The sequence below is a fragment of the Symphalangus syndactylus genome, chromosome 12, assembly GCF_028878055.3.
Source record: "Symphalangus syndactylus isolate Jambi chromosome 12, NHGRI_mSymSyn1-v2.1_pri, whole genome shotgun sequence".
NCBI lineage: Eukaryota > Metazoa > Chordata > Mammalia > Primates > Hylobatidae > Symphalangus > Symphalangus syndactylus.
This window is the reverse complement of record NC_072441.2, coordinates 54,807,609-54,833,668: the sequence shown is the minus strand read 5'-3', so window position 1 is coordinate 54,833,668 and position 26,060 is coordinate 54,807,609. Positions and strand designations below refer to the sequence as shown.

The 26,060-nt window shown below is 43.8% G+C and overlaps 2 long non-coding RNA genes across 2 annotated transcripts; one reads left to right on the top strand and one right to left on the bottom strand.

Moving 5' to 3' along the window:
- Positions 1–1,371: 1,371 nt before the first annotated feature.
- LOC134733750 (uncharacterized) lies at positions 1,372–20,855 on the bottom strand. Its single transcript, XR_010117361.1, has 3 exons — positions 20,298–20,855; positions 6,130–6,285; positions 1,372–1,478 (listed from the first exon to the last, which is right to left on the bottom strand). It is a non-coding gene; the product is annotated as an uncharacterized lncRNA (long non-coding RNA).
- On the top strand, positions 14,873–25,805 carry LOC134733749 (uncharacterized). Its single transcript, XR_010117360.1, has 3 exons — positions 14,873–15,686; positions 18,175–18,376; positions 24,894–25,805. It is a non-coding gene; the product is annotated as an uncharacterized lncRNA (long non-coding RNA).
- The last annotated feature ends 255 nt before the right edge of the window (positions 25,806–26,060 follow it).

Sequence of the window (26,060 nt, the reverse complement as noted above, 5' to 3'; positions counted from 1 at the left end):
AAACACACTATCAGAAGGCATCAGTGACTTTTTTCATGTCTATTAAAGGAATATGAAGTTTTTTTTAAAAGCAAAACAAAACAAAAAACTTCTCTTTGCCCCTCTGCAGGGTGTTATTGGTGGAGGGTGTCAAGGTTCTTGGCATTTTGAACAAAGAATTGGATAAAATGCACAAACAAAGCAAGGAAAGAATGAAACAACAAAAGCAGAGATTTGTTGAAAACAAAAGCACACTTCACAGTGCAGGAGCAGCCCAAGCAAGCGGATCAAGAGTGCTGGTTACAGAATTTTCCAGGGCTTAAATAGCCTCCAGAGGTTTCCCATTGGTTACTTAGTGCACACCCTATATAAATGAAGAGGAAGTGAAGTTACAAAGTTATTTACTCACTGTACACCCTATGCAAATTAAGAGGATGTTTTCTGCCATAGTAAAGGTAAAGTTACAAAGTTATTTACGTGGATGAAGAAGGTTGGGATTTAGTTCTAGGAAGTCCTTAGTTTCCCTGCCACCAGACCTTATTCCCCTGCCTCAAGGGTATTTATCTTTCGCTAAGAAAGAATCCAAGTCCAAACATTCCAATGAGCCCCAGACAACAGACAACGCAGCTACTAAGAACTGCACTCAAATCTTACCAAAGGTGTCTCCGTGGTGGCCATTCTCAGTGGTCCTTTCATCAGATGAAAATCCATCTCAAGGCTGGGCGTGGTGGCTCACGCTTATAATCCCAGCACTTTGGGAGGCCGAGGCGGGCGGATCACGAGGTCAGGAGATCGAGACCACAGTGAAAACCCATCTCTACTAAAAATACAAAAAAAAACAAAAAAAAAAAGAAAATCCATCTCAGAGAGAGGCAAAGCACTCATTTACAAATTAGTTCCCTTGCAGTTAATATATTGTTGCTAGAATTTAATGCTATCCTTATCTTTCATTACTTACAGCCAATGTATCAATATCCCATGTTTCTTCCAAAATGATTTCAATCTTCTTATTTAGCTTGTTCTAAACTCAACCACTTTGCAGTAATAAACCTGCTCCCCCTAATTAACTGCTCATGGGGGGCCCACGCTACCCTGCAAGGAAGTGATTACTAATGTGAAGTGTTCAAATGGCCCCAGTGGGGGGCCAGGATGCCAGCAGGCTCTGTATTCACAGTTCCATCAATTTCTTCATAATTATGAGCTTGGATTCTCATAATTTGGAGTAGCAAAAACCTTCTAACTGATACCTTAAAATCTACCAAATAAACATTTACATGTCACTTCACTTCATGGCCAGGACTACAACAATGAACACTAGAAATGTATTTATTATTACTAAATTAAAGAGCTCTTATTGATATGCTTACCAAAAAACATCACTATGCAGGGCACTGAAGATTAAAGCATACATAAGCCACAGTCAGTTCTCCAAATCTCACTGGCAAGCAGGGGAAACTTCACAGGAAAGGTATTTCCAACAGAAGATAACATTAAAAGTCCTGTGCACATAAAAATATCATAAACCATTACAAGATTAATTGCCAAATAAGTAGATTCAACGATTCACAATAGTAAGAGATCATTTTGGGATAGAACGCACTGGAAAGGTTTCAAAATTTTGAAGATGCTTAGGCAAAATATTGACTAAAGTGTGGGAGTTGAGTGGTTACCAATGGAAAAGGACATTCTTAGTAACTGCAAATTGCCCGTTTAATAACTATTATGTGAATACCAATCAACTCAGGGCATTATTTATACAAACTTATTTATATTTCTAAACATGGACAGGTAGGTTTTATACCTTGATTTTTTTTTTTTTTTCAAAAGAAGACAGGCATAGAAAAATCATTCAGCTAATTAGTGGCAGCACCATAATTTAGATACTCTGACTCCTAAGTCAGTTTATTCACTCAGCTGTAATATGTCACCGTTTCAAGTTAGGTGGAAGAAACTGAATGAGGAAGAACCTGAAGACCAGACACTTTAAATAGATCAGTTTGACGATACAAAAGGGCCCATGAAGTTGAATCAAGAGAAATAAGAATACAGAGGCAGACTTTGGAGAGCTCTGAACACTATGCAACATGGAGTCACTGAGTAGGTTGAAAAGCTCACTTTGGTTGTTGGATCAAAATTCATTAGAGGAGAAAAGACTAGACATAGGAAAACAACTTAGAAGACAAATCATTCAGCAAACATTGTGGTATTCCATATACAACACGATAAGGGCTTGCACTAGTGCAGTAGCCATGGAAATGGGCAAAGGACATGGATGGGAAAGACTACAGAAGAACAATCTGCGTGATTTGGCAACTGGCAGAGACTGGCCAGCTTCCTTGCATTTGTTCCTCTTCCAGGACACACAGCTAAACTATGCATTCCAATCACCTTTACAGTTACATTGGTGAGGTGCCTGAGTTCCAGCCAAAAGAGCATAACATAAGTGAGGGGCAAGGCAACACTTCCGGGTCTGAGCCGAAAACCTCCCACACCTTACCATCCTTGTTCTTTTCCCCTTCTATCAAGCAGCCACAGAGCCTAGGACATGATAGAGTGAAAGGATGGAAGGAGCTCAGGTCCCTTCTCCCTGTTTAAAGGAGAGCTACCTAGTGACTAGGGACTCTTATTAGGGATGTAATATAATTGAGAAATGTGCTGCGATCACGAGCTATTACCCATGTTTTTCCTTATTTTCTATATCAATTAGCATTATCTTAACTAACACTGCAATAGATCAGATATAGATATGAGATTAATTGAGAAAGATAATTCTAATAATTTGCACCTAGTGCCAGGAATGATCATTTTAAACACAGAGTTGATAAAAGGTAAATAAAGAAGTGGGAGCATCAATTAATTAATTGACTGTTTTCACTTAAAACATGTCAAAGAGAAGGCAACAGTGGAGCAGCTAAATTGAAGTATCCACCTGATTGTTCATGTTATAGGTAAGATAGAGCAAGGCTAGACAGAGATATTTGGGAGTTGCTGCAAAAGATGATGGTTAATGTCCTAGGAGCTCTTGGGCTCCCAAATGTGTGTAGAGAAGAGGATGAATGAAAGATAGCATCCCTGGGGCAGAGGTAGGGAGGGTGCCAATCAAGTAAAAGTTCCTGAGAGGCAAGTGAGGAGAGGTTTAAGAAGAAGGTAGTTGTGTTAGTCTGTTCTCAGGCTGCTAATAAAGACATGCCCAAGACTGGATAGTTTATAAAAGAAAGTTTAATGGACTCACAGTTCCACATGGCTGGGGAGGCCTCACAATCATGGTGGAAGGCAAAGGAACAAAATCTTATCTCACATGGCAGCAGGCAAGAGAGCTTGTGCAGGAGAACTGCCATTTACAAAAACTATCAGATCTTTCGAGACTTATTCACTACCATGAGAACAGCATGGGGGAAACTGCCTCCATGATTCAATTATCTCCACCTGGCCCTGCTCCTCACATGCGGGAATTATTACAAGGTGAGATTTGGGTGGGGACACAGCCAAACCATATCAGTGGTTAAGTGCTGGGGTGGGATGACAGGGATACACAGATCTTACATAATAAAAACAAGACTTGGCCGGGCGCGGTGGTTCACGCCTGTAAACTCAGCACTTTGGGAGGCTGAGGCAGACGGATCATGAGGTCAGGAGATCAAGACCATCCTAGCTAACATGGTGAAACCCCACCTCTACTAAAAATACAAAAAAAAAAAAAAAATTAGCCCGGCATGGTGGCAGGCACCTGTAGTCCCAGCTACTCGGGAGGCTGAGTTGGGAGAATGGTGTGAACCTGGGAGGCGGAGCTTGCAGTGACCCCAGATGGCACCACTGCACTCCAGCCTGGGCGACAGAGTGAGACTCCGTCTCAAAAAATAATAATGATAATAAAAAATAAAAACAAGACTTTGCTTTCTACAAGGACTGAATTGCATGCAGGAAGGAAGAAGGCTAGGGCTCACCAATAAGTTTCTGGGGTCACCACACCCCAGCCATTCACACAACAAAAGCAGAGGGTTATTTTTAAACACATGAATACAACATAAGACCCCCTCAGGAGCTGCCTTTGGATCAGAAGTCGGGGAGAAAGTATGAAACCTCATGACAGGCAGTAGAGACGAAGATGGAACTCATAGTCACAAGCCAGTGGAACCTCAGGAGGGGCTACTTGACAAGGGTCCAGTATCATTTGAGAGAGATCATGGTATTTGTTCAATATAGGCTCTCTAATGGGATTACAATATTTAATCATGGGACAGTAACATTAAATATCTCTTTATTAAGTTTTTGCCTTTTATGGCCAAGCGCAGTGGCTCATGCCTGTAATCCCAGCACTTTGGGCAGCTGAGGAGGGCAGATTACCCGAGGTCAGGAGTTCGAGACCAGCCTGGCCAACATGGTGAAACCCTGTCTCTACTAAAAATACAAAAATTAGCCGGCAGTGTTGGTACTCGCCTGTATCCCAGCTACTTGGGAGGCTGAGGCAGGAGAATCGCTTGAACCCAAGGGGTGTAGGTTGCGGTGAGCCGAGATTGTGCCACTGTACTCCAGCCTGGGTGACAGAGTGAGACTCTGTCTCAAAAAAAAAAAAAAAGAAGTTTTTGCCTTTTAGAATATATAATGTACAGTTCTGTTAATAACAGGAGTTGCTTTCCTTATCACAAGAGGTCACAGATGAACTAGCAATATTTTATATTAAATTTAATGAATCACATGCAGAACATAAGTTTAATATTACTATGACTATTTTTGTTTTTTTTTTTAAAAAGAGGCCATCGAAAGTTGTAATTTATTTTTTTCTGCTATATTATTTGCCATATCATTTAGATTGGGCTGGTTTCATAAAACAGATTTAAGACTCTTAGATTTGAATGCTGTCATTTATTAGGCAAAATGCTTTTAAGTTATGCCAGGCACAGTGGCTCATGCCTGTAATCCCAACCCTTTGCGAGGCCGAGGCGGGCAGATCACCTGAGGTCAGGAGTTTGAGAGCAGCCTGGCCAACATGGTGAAACCCCATCTCTACTAAAAATACAAAAATTAGCTGGGCATGGTGGCGTGTGCCTGTAATCCCAGCTATTCGGGAGGCTGAGGCAGGAGAGTTGCTTGAACCTGGGAGGTAGGAGTTGCAGTGAGCCAAGATTGCTCCACTATACTCCAGCCTAGGCAACAGAGTGAGACTCCATTGCAAAAAAAAAAAAAAAAGAAAAAAAAAGAAAAGAAAAGAAAAAAAAGAGTTATATGATTTTATCAACACTAGCCTAGAAAAGGGGTCACTACAAAATAGTCATTGGATTTGGTAACTGTATGTCACCAAAGAAGGTACATAGCAAAAAGGCGGGAAGGAAGGAAACTGTCTGTAGTAAAGGAGTGAGATACTCCAAAACCCTAGTCAATGTACAAGTGTTGACATAGATAGAATTGAATAGTTGTGTGTGATAAATATAAAAGAAAGAATACATGCAAAGGTGTTGACATGGAAGTTATTGTGGGGAAGGGAGAAACCAAGACAAAAAGAAAAAAGGTTGCACCAACAAGAAATCAATATTTTTGCATTTATGAACTTCAGAATAATTATCTATGCATACACATTGATAAAACTAAATTAAACTTAACTTGGAGGCAATGATTATATAGCACTCATTGCAAATGTTTCCCAGCTAAAGCAAATGGCAAAATAGGATGTTAATTATAGGGGAAGATTGGGTAAATTGAAGGGTTTAGCCGTTCAACGGATGAGCTGGCAATATTTCATATCGAATTTTATGAACGTCATGGAGAACATAAGTTTAATATTAATATGACTATTCTTCATTAAAAAAGAAGCCTTCAAAAGCTATAATTTATTTTTTCCACTATCTTATTTGCCGTATCATTTAGACTGAGCTGGTTTCACAGAACAAGCATAAGACTCTTAAGTTTGAACACTATCATATATTGGGCAAAATGCTTTTTAAGTTATATGATATTACCACCACTAACTTAAAAACGGGGTCACTGGCTTGAATCCCATTTTACAGCTAGACATACAAAGGTCATTTAATAATTTGGTATCCTTCAGAGCATCTTTGCCCCATCCTTTGCAGAGTCTGCTCTGAAGTCTTGGAACTAAGAAGTTTCTCCAATTCTAAGCCCTCAAGCAATGTTTGCTACTGCTAATATACTTACAAATAAAAAGGGGTGAATTGAGGAGATGAAGTCTTCTTCTGAGCAGATCCGTAACACACTATTATGGAATGAAGTTCCCAAGAAAGTTCCCAAGCCACAAGTTTTCCAGCCAAGTGCAGGTGCCATGTAACTTGTGTAACTTTGCTATTATTTCTGCTGCAGACGAGAAAAAAATAGTACCTTTTCTTCACCCATCTCAAAGTTCACAGCTGAGAACCCTATAACAAAAGACAGAGTAACATGAGAAAAGCATAACTTATTTAATAAAATTTTTACATGATATGGGAGCTTTAGAAACGAAGACCTAAAGAAACAAGGGAGAACTGTATTTTTGTGAACAGGTGTGTAGAAGTTTGGAAGACAAAAGGATATGAACTAATGGTAATAAGCCGAGGAAACATAAGGCCTGTTTGTTCAGATTTGTCTTGCCCTGTGGGTATAAGGCAGGAACCCTCCGGAACAAGGGTCTTAAGACCTCCTTTTAGAAAAGATAAATAGATAATTCTCTATGGTCTGCTTCAGGGGAGAAAGGCAGAAGAAGGTCAGAGAGTGACCATCCTGCTTCTGCAGTTTCCAGCAGCTTAAAATAATATGCCAATGTGCCATATTTGGGAGTAGTGTGCTCTGCACCCCATCACTGCTCTTGAAGCCCCCAAAAGCAATCAGCCTAGATAGTTTCCAGCTACTTGCAATATGATACAAAGCCTCAGAAGATCAAAGCTAGAAGGACTCAGAGAGATTCTCTAAGTCAAGCCCCCTTATTTCTGGGTTCTCTCCGTCTCATGCAAACCTCTACATCACCTGCTAGGGTCAAGAACTAGATGTAAGACTGTTCCCCACACTGCCCCCTTCTGGCCATCTGATCTTGAACCCAGGACTTATTTTTTACCTAAATCTCTCTGTCTATAGAGTGATCTCTATACTTGCTGCCCAGACAGCTTACGAAATCTCTAAACACCTCTTTAGATGTCTGATACCCTAGCTCCCAAAATGTTCTTGAAAGTTCTTTATCCATCTGGGGAAACTACAGAGTACAATTTCCAAGACATTTTGCCTACAAGAACCCTTATTAACATTAAAAATTGTCGAGACCCCTCCCCCATTATAGCAGATGTTTGTTTTGTATCTGTTGACTGAAAAAGTAATGGCCAGAAGCTTCTGGTAATTTAGCTACTTTTGGAAATACATTTGCAACCAGGCGTGGTGGGTCATACCTGTAATCCCAGCACATTGGGAGGCCAGGGTGGGTGGATCACTTGAGGTCAGGAGTTCGAGGCCAACCTGGGCAATATGGGAAGCCTCGCCTCTACTAAAAATACAAAATTAGTCAGGTGTGGTGACGCACACTTGTAATCCCAGCTCCACGCCTGTAATCCCAGTTACTTGGGGGGCTGAGGCAGGAGGATTGCTTGAACCGAGGAGGTCAGAGGTGGAGTGAGCCGAGATCACGGCACTGCACTCCAGTCTGGGCTACAGAGTGAGACCCTATCTCAAAAAAAAAAAAAAAAAGGAAAAGAAGAAAATACATTTGCACTTTGCTATTTGAAACAGCATCTATACACAATTGAAAAATAACATGATCAATCTGTGGGAGCCATTGTATTTATTCAAACTGTGGACACAGTGATTGTCTAATAGATTTGCCACACCTTGCACTGACATTTATGCCCTTCCAAAGATATTCAGCCCTCTGACTGGGAACCACCGACCAGAAATATTTAACTTAATTGATAATTATTATCTTCAGAAAGTTAATTTTTCCTATAGATCCCTCATTCATTGAAATGGGATGTTAAATGCCACTGCTGTTACAGGAGCCACACAATCTGACTTGTTTGACGTAAGGCACTGTAAATTACAAATATAGAAATTCTTTACTCACCTTGGTAGTACAACTATATTCTGATAAAGAATTTAGAAAGCAATTGCTTAAAGGGCAGAACTCATGTTTTGTTGTTTGCTAGTTTTCCCTTCTGAAAAGCCTCATTAAGCACAAGAAGCTGAGCAGCAGTTTAGAAAAAAAAAAAAGGAAGCAAAACTGCCTTCCCAAATCCAAGAGTTCAAAGGAGATTGCATACAAATTGCTGGGGTCTCTCTTCCTTCAGCCTAGCAGCTATTATTCCTCCTTCTATGTGACTTGCATGGCAAACAATGGAAAGAACTCAGAGACAAAGAGCCACGACTGGTGAAGACAATAAAATCGCAGTATACGTTGCTCGGGCAGTCTACCAGGCTAGTCACTGCCTCGCACATTTCTTCCACATGCTGCTGTCCATCATACAAGCGGCTTTTATGAAGTGGGGGAAAAAAAGCCATCAGTTGTCATAGAAACAATAGCAATTTGTGCCACCTTTGTGCAAGCAGATAGGAGAGGCTTGCTGCTGCTGTTTGGCCATTGTCCAAGGACCCAGATTGAGAAACATCAACTGGCTTAAAAAGGGAGCCCCTGAATTTCTGCCAAGCAAGCAAATCTACACCCTTCAAGTGGGCTGTCACTTATTTGCTTAGGATCGAGGGTTAATTAAAATACAACCCTCGATGTGGGAACGCTTTGAGAAAGACTCAACCCCCAATTCCCCTCTCTAAGGGCCATTGAAGCAACGGTAAACTTTTTACACCAGCGTCATCCTACGGGGAACAGCAGGGTGCCGAGTGTGTGGACCTCAGCCTGATGGGATCTGTCCTCATCAGGAGAAGCTATAATCATCTCTAAGAGACCATAATTAAATTGGTGATGAAGGCTAGCACTGGGAAAGGAACAGTTCCCAAGGGTGAGGCTGAACGGCCAAGGATCACGCTGACAGAGCCCAAGACCAGGTGGCCGTGGCCTTCTCTCAACTGATGGCCTCTTTCCGTCTGTTGCCGAATGGTTTCCCCATAAATCAGTAACCCCATCCCTCAACAGTAGGCTCTAAATGGCTGGGAGTCCCTGGCGGCTCACCCAATACTAAGCGTGTCTGCCTGAGAGATGGGACAGAGTGGCCTTAACTATATTAACCTCATGTAAAAATTCAGATCTCATTGGCTCATGGAGAAGAGATATGTTAGCGGACCTTCTGGGAGTCTCTCTCCTGCTCTTTATGCTGTTTTTATTTGTCAGTACTGAAGGAGGCTGAGAGTATCCAAGGTTTGTAGATACAGATCAGCGAGCCAGGAGTGGAGACTTAGGGTTTGGTGATAAAGCCATGGGTGATACAAGCTGGGCAGTGGGTCTGTCACCAGGCAGAAAGTCAAATCCAAATGAAGGGCAGAAGAAACTAGAGACCGCACAGAAACAGTAGGAGGCAGGTGTGCGGCCATTCGCAGGGCGAAGGTCCCAGAGGCTACAAAGCTACACAACCTCACACCAGGCAAGTGGGTTGGTTTGAGGCTCGATTCTGAGCCATGGTCCAAATTCATTCAGAAGCTTTTCGCATGCTCCTGCTAGGACAAGAATAAATTGCACACCAGATAAGTCGGATTTGGTTTAGCTGCATGAGACACAGAGTCAAAAAGAGCCCTATCTTCTTGAACTCTGGGTGTTTGGTAAGAAATAAAATATTAAATTAAGCTAAAAAGAGCCTTGACAAAAGCCAGAAATTGGCAGACCTGGGCTGCTATGGGGGTTTTGCCATAGTTGGGGACCCAGGCTCCTTTCAGCTTTCCTTTCCACTTTTAGGCTGAGGGCCTCAGCCTCAGGGCCCACAGTGACTGTTATTCCCGCAGCAGTTACAACCACATTCCAAACAGCAGGAAAGAGGGAAAAAGGCACACTCTTTCCTTTCTACAAAGGTTTGCCAGAAGTACCAGCCAACACTTCCATGTAAAACTCACTGGCTGGAATCTATTTATATGGCCATACCTAGCTGCAAGGTGTGTGGAAAATACGGTCTTTAGGCTGGATTCATTGCTACTCTGAATAAATTACTGCTGCTTAGTAAAAGAGGAAAGAGATATTTATAGGTAACTAAAGGTCTCTGACAATCAAGGCATTTCTTCTAGCACTTCTGATGAGCCGCTGAGAATAGCTCAGTCCTAGTCACACATTCTACAGTAGGAAGGTCTTTGCACAGTCCACAGGACAAAGCACCCTCTCCCCGAGCTATGGAGGACAGTGCTGGAATCATGGATCCAATGGGAGAAAAGAAGTTTCGGAAAATCCCGTCTATCAGAAGAGGCTCTGGAAGGTAAAGCCCCAGCAGTGAGTCATCACCACCCAGGGACTGAGTCAGTGTCAGAGCAGCTCCCGGCTTGAACCACTCTGGGTCATGCTAAAGGAGGGTCAAGCTTGGCTCCTTTAATAGCTGAGGAAACGAAGGTCATAATCATAACTTTACAAGCAATGGAATCCTTTCGCTGAATGAATATTCACTCTCTGCAAACACTGTTCTAGGTGCTGTAGACTCAAACACTGAGAAGCATCCCTTCCTCTGAAGATGACTCCTGTATTGCAGGTGAAACAATAGGTCAATTACAGGTTAAAAGATGGTGTGATAGTAGATGTTGCTTGTGTAGTATGGTAGAATCATCTAAATCATATAGGAAGCAAAAGAAGACTTCTCCTAAGCTGAAATCCTGCTGGGTTTTGAAAGACAAGTAGTTGAAATAACACATAAACAGGTATAAACATAAACCATGATATGTTCAAGGGGAATACTGGTGGTTCACTCTCGGTGGAACATGTAGTAAGAGTGGACCGCTAAAGATTCAGTCTTGAAAAATGATAACAGCTAACAGTTACACAATGCCTATGATGTGTCAAATTCTGTTCTAAGTGTTTTAGGTATATCAACTCATTTAATTCTCTTGACTACCCTAAGAGTAAATATCACCATTTTATAGGTAAGGAAACTGAGGCTCAAGACCAAGTTCACACAGCTGGTTTATGACAGAACTCGGAGACAAAGAGCCACTACTGGTGAAGACAATCAAATCGCGGTATACATTGCTCGGGCAGTCTACCAGGCTAGTCACTGCCTCGCACATTTCTTCCACATGCTGCTGTCCACCATACAGGCGGCTTTTATGAAATGGGGGGAGAAGCCATCAGTTGCCATAGAAACAATAGCAATTTGTGCCACTTGTGTGCAAGCAGATAGGAGAGGCTTGCTGCTGCTGTTTGGCCATTGTCCAAGGACCCAGATTGACAAACATCAACTGGCTTAAAACGGAGCCCCTGAATTTGAATGTAGGCAGTCTGAACCCAGGCTCTGTGCTCTTAGCCACTACACAAAACTGTATCATACCACAGTCTGGTAAAGGATGATTATAACTTGGAATTTGAACTTTCTTTGAAAGGGAATGAGGAACCTTTGAAGGGTTTTAAGCTGAATGGTGCTGGGGACAAATTGGTGTTCTAAATCTTCTAAAGAAAGCCTCTCTAAGCCAGGTGCAGTGGCTCACACCTGTAATCCCAACATTTTGGAAGGCCAAGGCAAGAGGATCACTTAAGCCCTGGAGTTCAAGACCAGTCTGGGCAATATAGGGAAACGTTGTCTCTCCAAAAATAAAAATAAAAAATTAGCTACAGGCATGGTGGCACATACCTGTAGTCCTAGCTACTTGGGAGACTGAGGTGGGAGGATCTCTTGAGCCCAGGAGTTTGAGGTTGCAGCGAGCTATGATCTCACCACTGCACTCCAGCCTGAGCAACAGAGCAAGACCCTGACTTAAGGAAGTCTCTCTGGAGGTGTGTGAACGTCAGAAGGGGTGAGACTGAAGTGGTGAGCCAAACTAGGACAGCTGGGACCTGAAGGCACACAGACCTGTTTGGGTGAAGTCAGTACTAGGAAGAAGTCCCTGAGAGTATTGACATCGTGAAGTCCAGTTGCATCCAACAGGATAGACAGGCAGCTGGAGCACTGCCTCAGAGAGCCAAGTAATTGTATCAGAAGAACCCAGAAATAGACACCCAGCACAGTGTCCAGCATTTAGGAGCAAGACTGTCCCAGGATAACTAGGCACGAGGCAGGCAAGAGAAGGTGATCAGAAAATGCCAGAAGGTGAGGGCAGGTGCTGTGGCTCATGCCTGTAATCCCAGCACTTTGGGAGGCTAAGGCAGGAGGATCCCTTGAGCCCAGGAGTTCGAAGCTACAGTGAGCCATGATCCCTGGACAGGGAAAGGGGTCAGGAGCTCAGGCCCTGTAGGGAACCAGAGTAGGACTCAGTTACCAGAACAGCGGTATAAGCAGAGCTTAGACACAAAGAATTGGGCAAGAACCTAGTTCCTAGAACCTAGTCTTAGAGTTACTACAAAGTGAAAGGGAAACCATCAGAGGCGAACTCTATGCAGTAACATCAAAGCTCCCAGCTTCAAGATCCCACTGTCCTAATGTTCTGGACAAGAATTTCAGGTCAGGCTGAAAAATTGGTTCAGGAGGAGGCTCAGGGCCTTGCCCGGGCTGCTGGAGGAAGCAGCCAAGTAGTGTGTCCCTGAATTTCCAGCCCAGTCCTAGCCCTAAGCCAACCCAACTCCCCGAACCCAGAAGTTTTCACCACAGGGCATGGGACACTAGAAACACAATGACTTAAATAGATGCTAAAAGGAATCTGGGCGAAACCACTGGAAACATTCAAATGACCGAGCCCAAGAATCTTGTATTTAATCCGGGTTCTCCAGAGGAATAGAACCAATAGGATATATACAAGGGCAGGAAAAGACCAACATCCTAGCTCAAGAACCAGGCAGGAAGCAAAAGGTGGCAAACTCTTCCCGTACCTTTGTTCTGCTCAGGTACTCAACAGATTATTGGATGATTCCCACCTACACTGGTAAGTATGGACCTTCTTTACTTGGTCTTCTGATTCAAATGGTAATTGCACCCTCATTGACTGTTGCAGAAATAAATTACAAATACATATAGGAAAAAGGACTTCAAAAGGCTGTGGTATCAAAGTAGCAGTTAAAGAGAAGGCAACAGTCAGAGTTGCAGGTGGAGCAGTGGAAACTATGTTTATCAGCTTTACCCAGGCATCCCTCAGCCCAGTCAAGTTGACACATACAATTAACCATCTCAGAACTTGTGACCAACAAATGGATTTTGGATGCTGTCATGCCAAGTAGGCTTTCTTATCCCTGGTCTTTCAAGCGAAGTTTCATCTGGCTTTTCTCAGTAGGACCATCAAGTCCACAGAAGCCACGTCTTCCCCACTTTGACATGAGCAAGGAGATCCCAGGCATATAGCCTATAAAGGGGGTCACACAGGGAAAGAAGCTGGAAGTGGACCAGCCAGGGTATCCCACTGGGATTTTGACAGCTGGAAGGCATGACAGAGATCTACCGTGAGCTGCACAGTACAAGCCATCTGGATCTTGAGCAAGCAGCACAATCTTCTGACTCCCAAGAGGAGTTTAACCTCTGGGTGGTTAGTGAGGGGGAAGGTCCCTACCCAGAAAAGGTGTTGCCATGTGAGAAGGATCAAGATGCAAAAGGAAGTTGGCACAGTGGAAAGAGCGCAAGCCTTGGGATTGTTTATTTATTTAGGAAATGTTTCTTGAGCTCCTAATATGTGTCAGACACTCTTCTGGGGATGCAGCAGCAAGCATTGACTTCTTGGCATGAGTGGAAAGGAAATACTTTTACCCTCAATTTGTGGAAATGAAAACAAAATGGGGGTAGGAAGACATGGTTCCCTGTTATCCAGAAAGTGACAGAGAAGCTTCAGAATTTTAGACCATTGTGAGGGAGGGCAAAAACCATAAAACAAATAAACAACAACAACAAAAAAAACTAGATTGTATCACAATGACAAATCAAGAACAGCTGTGGAGTATTCCTTGCATTTTTCTCTATTTTCTTTCTTATTATTCTAAAGTCAAGAAAACAACTCTGCAGTTACAAACCATCATTTAAATGTGTATACACTGCACACTGGAGACAACCCGGCCCTGAGGAGCAAAACATCATGTGTGTTCATTGCCTTGAATCTGTCACCACAAAACCAAAACCGTGCTCTCAACGATTTCACTCTTCCTTTTCCTGTCTCTCCTGCACAGTGAAGCCTTTTCCATGTGAATTTCTTGTTTAGAATAAATATATGAGCATCCCAGTGTAAACTGAGAAAAGATGTCCCTTGTATAGTCTTAAAATTATAAAACATGTCTCTCCTACACCTATAGGCATTCGTTTCCTAGTACAGATCTCCACGAAATCCCCTTCCCTGCCCTGCTCCCCTAAGAGAAGGAAATGCTCTGGTCATTTAAAAACTAATGAAGCCTTATTGTTTTGAACTCCATTTTTTGGAAGATGCAATTTTCTGTTGGGATGAAATCTGCAGAACACGACTGCAGAAAGGTTTCTAAACTGCTCAACAGCACATACACACAGTATAATAAGGCACCTGGTATGCTGATTCTTTTCAGGAGTTAAATATTTCTCTTTCCGTGTAGCTCAAACAAATGCAAAAATCCCCCAAATCGTCCTGTGCCCACTACCCCCAAAACCAGACTTCCTGATATGGGTGTGACTGGTGTCGAGATGAATATGCAGTGCCAGAGAGAGAGAGAGAAGAGGACCAGTGGGGAGGTTTTGTTTTTGTTACCCGCATTCCTCTCCCCAGCATTCAAGGCTGTGTTAAGTTCTGGCCCTCACGGCCTCTTTCGTGCAAAACCCCGCTGTGCAGGGACTGGGGCCGTGAACAGCTCCACAATGAGGGACTCCAGGGAAGCTGGAGGAGAAACAGGGGGGACACAAGAGATCAAAAGGTGGTCGCCGGCTAAAGGTGGCGGGTCCGAATGAGGAAGTGGGTAGGGGGCCTTCCCTGCCCACACGTGGCCCTGACCTCCGCAGAGGGCTGCAGGAAGGAGCTCAATGCGGAACCGCGAAGGCTGCTGCAGCCCTCAGATCTAACGCCTTTGACGCGTTGGAGCTTGTCAGCGATAAAACCTGACGTGTGAAAGAAGAACAAAGGGAAGTCGGAAGGCTAGTGTATATCAAAGGAAAGGGGCTCCACGAAATGCTACAAAGAAATACTTCAGCCCAAAATGTTTTCGGAATTTGAGACGCTGATGCAGCCGCCGCTGCTCCACCTGCAACTCTGAGCGTTGCCTTCTCTTTAACTGCCACTTTGATACCGCAGCCTTTTGAAGTGCTTTTTCCTACATGTATTTGTAATTTATTTCTGCAACAGCTAGAACTTACTGTGGCTGCTGTTTACCCTCTAGTTGGGCCCTACTGCGAGGCAAGGTAAAAGTCAGGTCCGTCTGCGCCCTCTCCTGGTAAAGCTGTGAAGCTGCAGCAAACAGAGCCAAATTGGTATTTTCTCGTTCGCTGCAGCAAATTTTTATTAAAGTTTACCCTATATTTATGATTATTAAACTTTAATGTTCGCCAGAATGGCCTGCAGGCCTCCTTAAAACAAGATGTCTAAGCCCCCACCCCCACCTTCCCCTCGGATTTCTGATTCACTAGGTCTGGAGTGGAGCACAATAAATTTGCATTTCTAGCAAGTTCCCAGGTGATGCTGGTAGAACACACGCCCAGAACCACCGCCAGGTACACAAGTCACTGGACAAGGTGGGAAGGCATCTTACCCAATCAACGGACCTTATTCTAAAACGGGAAGGGCACTGAGTGAGAGTAAGTAAACTGAAAAATGTTGCTACTTGCCAGAGATGTAAGGGATGAAATATGTTTTCTCAGCCGCTGCTCAGGGGTTTGTGGCCAAGGCCCCAAAAACAAAAGACAGATTAAAAAGAGAAAAGCATACGAATTCATTTAAGTTAAAATTTAGACCAGACACAGTGGCTGACACCTATAATCCCAGCACTTTGAGAGGCCAAGGTGGGAGGATCACTTGAGCCCAGTAGTTCAAGACCAACTTGGGCATCACAGGGAGACTCCATCTCTACAAAAAATCAAATATAGCCAGCCGTGGTGGTGCGTGCCTGTGGTCCCAGCTAAATGGGAGGCTGAGGCAGGAGGATGGTTTGAGCCCAGGAGTCAGGAGGTCAAGGCTGCAGTGAACTGTGTTTGTGCCACTGCACTCCAAGCCTGGGTGGCAGAGCAAGACCTGTCTCCAAACAGATTTTTTTAAAAAGTTTTACCTGACATAGGAGCCTTTGGCAATGTCCCAAAGGAACAGGGAAACCTGTGTGTTTTTACTCTTAGGTTTGATGAAGAGAGGACAGTGCTGGGAAAGTACGGTTGGACAAGGGGCTGTGATCTAATGGCCGTAAGCCCGGAGGGAACTCAGCAGGGCTTGTTTGTTCAGATTCTTCAGGGCATTTCTGTGTCTTCCGCTCCTTTCCTCCAGGCATAGGGAGGGCATCTCTCAAATGAGGAGCCTTTGACCTGCCTCAGGGGAAGGCCAACAACTTCTTAGATTTTATGACCTGCTTCAGGGGAGAAGGACAAAGGAAGGTGAGAGAGACCTTCCTGCTTCTGCTGTCTCCTCAAGTGCCACAGTGTCGTATTTTGGGGTATTGTGTTCTGAACCCCAGCAGTGTCATTCACGGTCATAAATGGTGCCACCTCAATGAGCAATCAGGCCTCTTAACCCCAGCCAGTGCACTTCCCATTACAATGTGCTGGGGACCCCAACCCTGAAACGACATGGATTTAAATAATTCCTGCGACTGCCACCTAGGAGGAAAAACAGGCCTCAGAATGTTGCTGAGACAGTCAAACTTACCACCTCCACTGCCTGCTAATCACGTTCCCCTAGCAACATCCACCTCTCTCCTGAAAATCTACAGCCCGAGAGCACAGCTCACAAGAGTCACAGCCATAGGGGCATAGTCAGGTCGTCAGGAGCAGTGTGAGAAAACCAATCTTTGTTGCTGCTGTTGCTGCTGTTCCAGCCACTGCTGGCTTCCCATTGCCCTGAGGATAGGCCTTCTTGGGGGCCCTAAAGTAACACCCTCTGATTTCCCTTTTTGCCCACTTTGTGCCTTACCACTCTAAGTAATTTCTAGTTTCTTCTCTCTCCCTATTGAAGCTTTGCACTTGTGTGTCTTCCACTTGGAATGTCCTCTCTGCACCTGCTCAATGACACCGCTTCCTATCACCACACTTGTCTGAGGAACTCCTAGTCATCCACCACAGCTTTGACTTTGTCTTTGGACAACCTCCCTTCACCCCCGCCCCCCACTCCCATACTAAAGTGCTCTGCAAGGGAGAAGAGATTGATTCCTTCAGCCATGGCAAGTTTCATGACTGAGCCCCCACAGCAAAAGACAGATTAACGAGAGAAAACCATACACATTTATTTAAGTTTTATGTGACATGAGAGTCTTCAGAAATAGAAACACAAAGAAACATGGAGACCTGCACGTTTTTATGGACAGTAGTGCAGAAGTGCGAGTGGAGGACAAAAAAAGGGTGTGATCTAATGGTGAGAAACTGGGGGACATTGGCAAGGCTTGTTTGTCCAGATTCTTCTTGGAACCTCTATGTCATCAGACATGAGGATATCCCTTTTCTCTGGGTAGAGGGAGGACTTCTATGGGACGAGGGTCTTATGACCTATTTTAAGGGAAATTCAGCTAGGTTTTATGGCCCTTTTCGGAGGATAAGGGATGAGGAGGATTCTTTCTTTTTTTTTTTTTTTTTTTTTTTGAGACGGAGTCTTGCTCTGTCGCCCAGGCTGGAGTGCAGTGGCGCAATCTCGGCTCACTGCAAGCTCCGCCTCCCGGGTTCACGCCATTCTCCTGCCTCAGCCTCTCCGAGTAGCTGGGACTACAGGCGCCCGCCACCACGCCCGGCTAATTTTTTGTATTTTTAGTAGAGACGGGGTTTCACCGTGTTAGCCAGGATGGTCTCGATCTCCTGACCTCGTGATCCACCCGCCTCGGCCTCCCAAAGTGCTGGGATTACAAGCGTGAGCCACCGGGCCCGGCCGAGGAGGATTCTTTGTACAGTCTATGGCCTCATTCTGTGTTTCCTCAAGTGCCAAGGTGCCATATTTTGGGGTAGGATGGCCTGAACCTCATAAGCTCCCACAGCACCCAAGCGGACAATGACCTTCAGCACTCTATAGCAATTGCATGTTCATGGTGGTCCCTCCACTAGACTTCCCTGAGGGCAGAAACTATGTCATTTTCATCCTTGTTTCCTTCAAATTTAGTACAGTGCCTACAACAATGCAAAGGCTAGAAGATATGAAGGCAGGGACATGGAATGGAGAATTTCCATTTCATGGATCCACATAAACTGAAAAGGAACAAGAGTAGGTGAGACCAAAGAGCACTGAAGGCCATGAACCATCACCATTCTCAACTCCTGGGCCAGGCAAGAAAAGCCACAGTTCCTGGAAGGGGTGACGACAGGTACGTTATGCTGAATCCTGGAAATCCTGGAACAAATCACAAACTTTGAAATGTCATGGTTGGGAAGGACCTTGGAGATTTCACAGAGACACAGAAAGGTGGCATGAATTGTCCACCAGGTCCAAAATTTTTAGCAAAACAATAGGAAATGGTACTCAGGTCGTCAGATTCGTAATCCATTATATTTTCACCACACCTTATGATAAAGATACTGGATATAGGCTGGGCATGGTGGCTCACACCTGTAATCCCAGCACTTTAAGAGGCCTAGGCAGACTGATCACTTGAGGTCAGAAGTTCAAGACCAACCTGGCCAACATGGCGAAACACCATCTCTACTAAAAAATACAAAAATTAGCCAGGCCTGGTGGTACATGCCTATAATGCCAGCTACTCAGTAAGCTGAGGCAGGAGAACTGCTTGATCCTGGGACGCAGAGGCTGCTGTGAGCTGAGATTGTGCCACTACACTCCAGCTTGGGAGACAGAGCAAGACCCTATCTCCAGAAAAAAAAAAAAGACATTGGATAAGCCTAAGGATGAAAAAGTGAGGCTGAAAATAGCAGGAGGCTCCCAACAACAGTGCCAGTTGTGGCAGCCATGGGGTGTGCTGTTCATATCTCCCTCCAACAAATCACTTGCTGGCAGCTGCCAGGAGTGTAGCTAACTAACAGCTTACAGATGTTAGAAACTTCAGGCTTCACCTAGGCTTTTAAGTCTTGGCTACTCTCATCCTCAGAGGCTCCCAGTCTCAGCACAGCAGGTGGACTAGGACTTGGTCATTTATGCCCAATATAGGACCATGCTAACGGGCAACCTTTAAAAACTCCCAATTGGGTTGGCCAAGACAGTCAGATCTATATAGCAGTCTGAGGCTTTCCCTGCACTATCCTGCTGCTTCTCCCTATCTTTCACAGGCCTTTCCTCTCATTAAACCTTTTGTACTCCTAACTCCATCTTACCATCTGTTTTATGGAGGACCTAACGGACACATTGACCAAAGCTATAGGGGCCTCCAGAGGAAACGGTGAGAACCACAGGAGAAAGGGTGTCCTTGCTGCTGACGGCGAGCACTCAAGCCCAAGCTCCCAGCAGTGATGTCTCACGAGACCACACAGCCGGCTTCCTTGGAGATAGCACAACCTGTTAAGGGCATCTTCCATGCCATTAAGGGTCAACTCTCATTTTTTTAACCTAAATCTCCAGAACTATATATCATGCGACCTTGCTTTCCTACCATGGAAGAATTTCCATGACTCTTTCTGTGTGAGGCGAATTTGGATAAAGAAAGAGAAATCAAGGGTTCCAAAAGAAAGATCCCCATCATTTCATTTTTAAAGGTAAGCTCACCTTTAACAATGGAGCTAAGGGATTCACTCCAAACATCATACCACAACCAGGCACACAAAATCATCTCCTTAATCCCAGCAAACATTACCAGTGCATAAAGTAAAAACACCAGGCACTCCATCTCACAGCATAGCCTTTCACCCATGTACCCTTTTTTAACCTGTTGCCAGGTTCAGAGTTCTTTCCATTTAGGTGAAACGTTCTCAAAAAGTGCTAAGAGGCCAGGTGTGGTGATGCACATCTATAGTCCCAGCAACTCAGGAGGTTGAGGCAGAGGGATTGCTTGAGCCCAGGAATTTGAGACTGCCGTGAACTAGGATCGTACCACTTCGCTCTAGCCTGGGCAACAGAGCAAGACGCTGTCTCGAAAAAAAAAAAAAAAAAAAAAAAACTAAAAGAATTAAAGAATGATCTTCTCTTATAACTTCAAATGTTCCCAAATCTACTGGCAAATTTTCAAATTTTCTGACATCCTAGAACATATTGGTTAAAAAGCTGGAGGTGAGATGAGTAAAAAGGAAATACAGTGAGCAGGCTTACCTTGGGAAAATCTCACTCAAATATTTATTTACCTTTGTCCACCAGCAAGCCATCTTCAAAGCCTGTGACACGAGAGATTTCAAATATATCTATGAGTATCTTCCTAGCAACTCCAACCTTATAGGGCTAAATCCTTTCAAGGTTCCAAAGAGAGAAGAGCAATTCGCCTCCAGTTGGAAGTAAGGGTGGGCTGGAGTAGTTCATCTCAGGGAGAGGATTGCCCTTTGGGAGTTAACTAAAAAATCAACCACAGAAATCAGCCACATACTTCCTACTTGATAGATTTTTCTTAGCCCTCCATTTTATCATAAATTAATTTTTAATCCAGATTTTTAATCTTTAGCCAGCTGAAATTTCAGATGTGTGCCTATCTTTAAATGTGTCCCTACTGGCACTTGAGCCATTCATAGTGATGCAGGATAGGCGAGCTGCAAAAACTAGGTCTCAGCCCAGGTGGGTTCTTGGCTTTGTCCAGGAAAGAATTCAAGGGCAAGACAGAGGTGTTAGCAACTTTTATTGAAGCGGCAGTGTACACAGCAACAGCTGAGGCACTGCTCCTTATGGAGCAGGGCTACCCCAAAGGCAATGTGCCCAGAGCAGCAGCTCAGGACAGTTCTACAGTCACATTTATACTCACTTTTAATTACATGCAAATTAAGGGGTGGCTTATGCAGAAATTTCTAGAAAAAGGGTAACTTCCAGGTCATTGGGTCATTGCCATGGAAAGGGGTCATAACTTCTGGGTGTTGCCATGGCAATTGTAAGCTGACATGACAGGCTGGTGGGCATATCTTATGGCAAGCTGCTTCTGCCCTGACTTGTTTTAGCTAGTCTTCAATCTGGTCCAGTGTCTGAGTTCCCACCTCTGGAGTTGAGTCTCACCTCCTCCCTCAATAGCATCTCCAAAACAGCAACCTAAGTATACCTTTAAAATGCTGTGTTCCACCACAATCATTATTTGTTGTCCCATCTGGCTCTCAAAGACACATTTGCTTGATAGATAAGGTGATGGATATGCTGATTACCCTAATTTTATCATTATACATTATATACATGTATTAAAATAACACTATACTCCATACATATGTACAATTATTATGTGTCAATTAAAAACAATATTAAAAGCAAAAAAAAAAGACACATTTCTTGGTCAAGGTAGACCTAGGAACAGATACTGAACTGGATAGTTATTCTATTTTAGCTCTGACTATCAAAGACAGTTTAGAATTAGGTTCATTTTCTTTGCCTCCGGGCTTTTATAGACCTCTGGGAATCAGAAGGTGGCTAACAAGGCACCTGGTTCATCTACCATCTTTAAGCAGGGCCATGCTTAAACCTTCCAGACAGAAGAGAATCTATGTTTTAAAATAATTCTCAAGATACTAAATGAATGAAAGAGGTCATTTTATGAATTATTCGGTGAGTAATGGACAGTTGTGCACATAAATGATATTGCCATTGGCTGTACTGCCTGTAGAGATTCAGACTGCACAGAAGTACTACACGTAGGCATGTAATCTCATCTGGGATGCATTATCAAGAGGTAACCACATAATGGGGCAGAAGTTATAGAGCATTTCCCAGTTTCATAAATGAATTTAATTGACTTTCTAAAGTCCTCTGAGAATGTGCATAAAAACCTGAGAAAAGGAACATCCTTATCTAACCAACTGTGACCAACTCTCAGGGTATTTCCTGGGAATTCACAGCTGGCAAGTCCACTCACTGACCCAGTTGGGCATGTCATGCCATTAACTCAAAACTGTACACTCATTTCCAGGAAATCTTTTGAACCTGAATCATCATCACTATAATCAGCATAAAAGAAGAGGGCAGAAAGATTTCACCTGGATGAAGCTTTTGACCTAGCACTAGAGAGTTGTTTGCAAGACCTCAGCCTAGGATAATTCTTTCAGTCTTCATGACTCTTCTTAAAAGAAGATAATGATTTGTTACAGACTGCACTGGGGAAAAAAAATAGAATCTCATGCGTGCTGCTGTGGCCCTGGATAGAAACTCAACTGACATTCCAGGTGGCTCATTTATTGCATGTATATCTATGGGGAAGCTGTTTAACCTTTGGGGGACTCAGTTTTTTTAATCTGTATAGTAAAGGTTATATCCTCTGCCTTATGGAGGGCTGCAAAGATTCAATGACATTTAGCATAGCGATAGGTTTAAGAGCTGCTCTTTGGCACCAGATTCCCTGTGTTAAGAATGTCTTCTTACCGGCTGTGTGAGTTTGGGCAAGTTACTTGCCCTCTCTTTGTCTCAGTTCCTCATAATAATAACACCTGCTTATGGTGCTGTTCTAAGAATGACATGAGTTAACAAAGGGAAAGTGCTGAGAGCAGTGCCTGACACATATTAAGCACTCCCAAAGTGTTCACTATCATTTTTATTGTACATTAAGAACCGAGCAGGGCTGGGTGTGGTGGTTCGTGCCTATAATCCCAGCACTTTGGGAGGCTGAGGTGGGAGGATTGCTTGAGGCCAGGAGTTGGAGACCAGCCTAAGCAACATAACTTCTCTACAAACATTTTTGGTCAATTCGCTGGGCATGGTGGCATCACCTGTAGTCCCAGCTACTCGGGAGGCTGAGGAGGGAGGATCACTTGAGCCTAGGAGTTCGAGGCTGTAGTGAACTGTGATTGTGCTACTGCACTCCAGCCTGGGTGACATAGCGAGACTTCATCTCAAAAAAAAAAACAAGGCTGGGTGCAGTGGCTCACACCTGTAATCCCAGCACTGTGGGAGGCTGAGGTAGGCGGATCACTTGAGCCCAGGAGTTAAAGACCAGCCTGGGCAATATGGTGAAACCCTGTCTCTACAAAAAACCCAAAAATTAGCTGGGTATGATGGTGCATGCCTGTAGTCCCAGCTATTCAGGGGGTCTGAGGCGGGAAGATCACTTGCGTTTGGGAGGTCAAGGCTGCAATGAGCCATGAACACACCACTGCACTCCAGCCTGGGTGACAGAGTGAGACCCTGTCCACCCCCCCACACACACAAAAGCAAAACAAAAGAACCAAGCACAATCAACGCCTGCACTGCACATTCTAGACACTCAATAAACATGAATTGTCTCTCTCCACTACTCTTTTGGCCAACTCCAGGGGGAAATGTTAAGCAACATTATTCAGCACTAGTTATTTGTCAGCTCCTCTCATAAATCAGGGTTACAGCCAAAGACAGCACTCTCATCTCCATGGGCCTAGGCTTCTCTGTCTCATTTTACAATGGAAACATTTCAAATGTGACTGACCCCAAGCACAACAAAAATGACCTCTAAAGCACTCCTGACAAAAAATACACATCCCTATAGTCCACCTGGCTCCAAACAAAAAACACACGTCCCCCGCTCACTGACCCACACATGTGCTTCAAATGCCCATGATTCCATAATTCAACAAATACTTGCAAAGCACCTGCCATATGTAAAGCCATAAGAGGAAGACAAAGAAGAAGAGGTCACCGACCTGCCTCAATGACCTGATCATTAGTAGGGGAGAGGAGAAACAAAAGACTGCAAGCATTAACCACCTTGCGAGATAAACTGAGTGCTAAAGGAGAAACGCAGTTCAGTAAGGGGTCAGAAAAGACTTCAGGAAGGAAGTGAAGTTTGGACTTCATCTTAACTCATGTGCGGAATTTCAAATGGGAGTGATGTGAATGGGGAATTCCAAAAGGAAGGAAAGTGGGAGTAAAGGTTTAGCTGTTGGAAAGCTTGGGGAAAATACCAGGAAAAGTATGTCTTCTCACTGTATGTCATATCAGGCAGGAACTTGGGATAAATAAAAAGTTGGCCCCAGGCGTGGTGGCTCACACCTGTAATCACAGCATTTTGAGAGGCTGAAGCAGGCAGATCACCTGAGGCCAGGAGTCCGAGACCAACGTAGCCAACATGGTGAAACCCTGTCTCTACTAAAAATACAAAAATTAGCTGGGCATGCTGGTGCACACCTGTAGTCCCAGCTACTCAGGAGGCTGAGGCAGGAGAATCCCTTAAAACCAGGGGGTGGAGGTTACAGTGAGCCGAGATTGTGCCACTGCGCTCCAGCCTGGGCAACAGAGTGAGACTCCATCTCAAAAATAAATAAATAATAAATTAAAAAAATTAAAAGTTGTAGATAAAATGTTAAGGATGTTTTAGGGCAGAGCTGAAAGAACATCTGAATATATTTAAAGTGGGGAGCCAATGAAGCTTATTGAAAGGCAAGGAGGTGGAAGATCAAAGCTGGTCCTTGGATGGTAAATCCAATGTTATGGAGGCTGAATTTGAGAGAATAAAGAAAGGAGTTAGGCGACTATCACAATATGTAAATGAGAAATTAGACTGTTTGGTGGAAGGGATGGGAGAATGAGAATGACATGGGATATAGTATCCACAGATCTTGACCAGTGATTTAATTTGAAGTTGAAAAGAGAAAGAAATCAACAATGAGCCCCGGATTTTACACCTAGCTGCCTGATGGAACAATGAAACAATGTCTTCTGCAGAAGCGGGAAACAGGATTCTGGTTCTGGCAAGAAATAATGACTTAGGTTTATCCCTCTGAAAGAGCTAGTACTGCCTCTTCTAGGCATCCTTCTATGAAACTGCAAATAGTGGGAATTAATTTTCTCAGCTTTATTTACAGGAGTTCCTACGAAAATCATGGCATCTTGGGACATCTGAGGAGAGAGAAAAGATGGCAAAAGCAGAGGCAAAGACAGAAATAAATCTTCTCTTCTTCGGTTTGTCTGACAAGCTTATCCTTTGATCACAAGGGAGGAAGAAATGGATGACAAGAGGAATTTCCCCCACTACAATATGAGTTCCATAAAAGCAAGGATTTATATTTTCTTTCTCTTTTGTTCACTGATATAACCTCAGTACCTTGGACAGTCTCTGGCAATAGGGAGAGCTCAGTAAATGTTTGTTGAATGAATGAATGATCCCCTTCTCTAGGCATATGAAGAAATAAGGAAGAGTGGTCACTCACAGCTAACTCAAGATTCCCCTCCCACCCCAATCATCTACCCTGTTAATTCTTTTTCATCCTTGTTCAAAAAATACCTAGAGGCTGGACACGGTGGCTCGCTCCTGTTATCCCAGCACTTGGGGAGCCAAGGTGGGAGGATGGCATGAGGCCAGGAGTTCAAGACAAGACTGGGCAACATAGGGAGACCCCATCTCTACCAAAAACAATTCTTTTTAATTAGCTGGGCATGGTGGCACACAGCTGTGGTTCCAGCTACTTGGGAGGCTGAGGTGGAAAGACTGCTTGAGCCCAAGAGGTCAAGGCTGCATTGAGCCGTGATTGAGCCACTGCATTCCAGCCTGAGCAAGACCTTGTCTCAAAAAAAAAAAAAAAACCATAAAAATAATTCTCAAAGAGCCCTGCTTTGTATTATCACACTCTAGCAAAGTTATCAGGAATTGACACTTGCGGGTAGATACAGCCAAGGAAATGGCAGCTCCCTGAAGAGCAGGAAGCAGTTTATGACACCAAGCAAATCTGGTTTCTCCCTGGGAAGGGAGGCTGGTTTTGGAAGTATGAAACAATTTGACTTCTTAACTTTATTTTCTATTTATAGGCTTACTGAATTATTTTCATCCATGCCCTTTTCAAATATAGTTGGTAGAAATTTGCCATTTTGAGACTAGAATCCCATTCGGAATCATGTAAGTCTCTTTTGACTCCATGAGGACATCTTTTACCCAGTTTTGGGAAATCTGAGGAATGGATTCTTCTACAGACTCTGATAAAATATCACAAGGTCCAAGAGTTGGTGTGAGAAAGAGGACATCA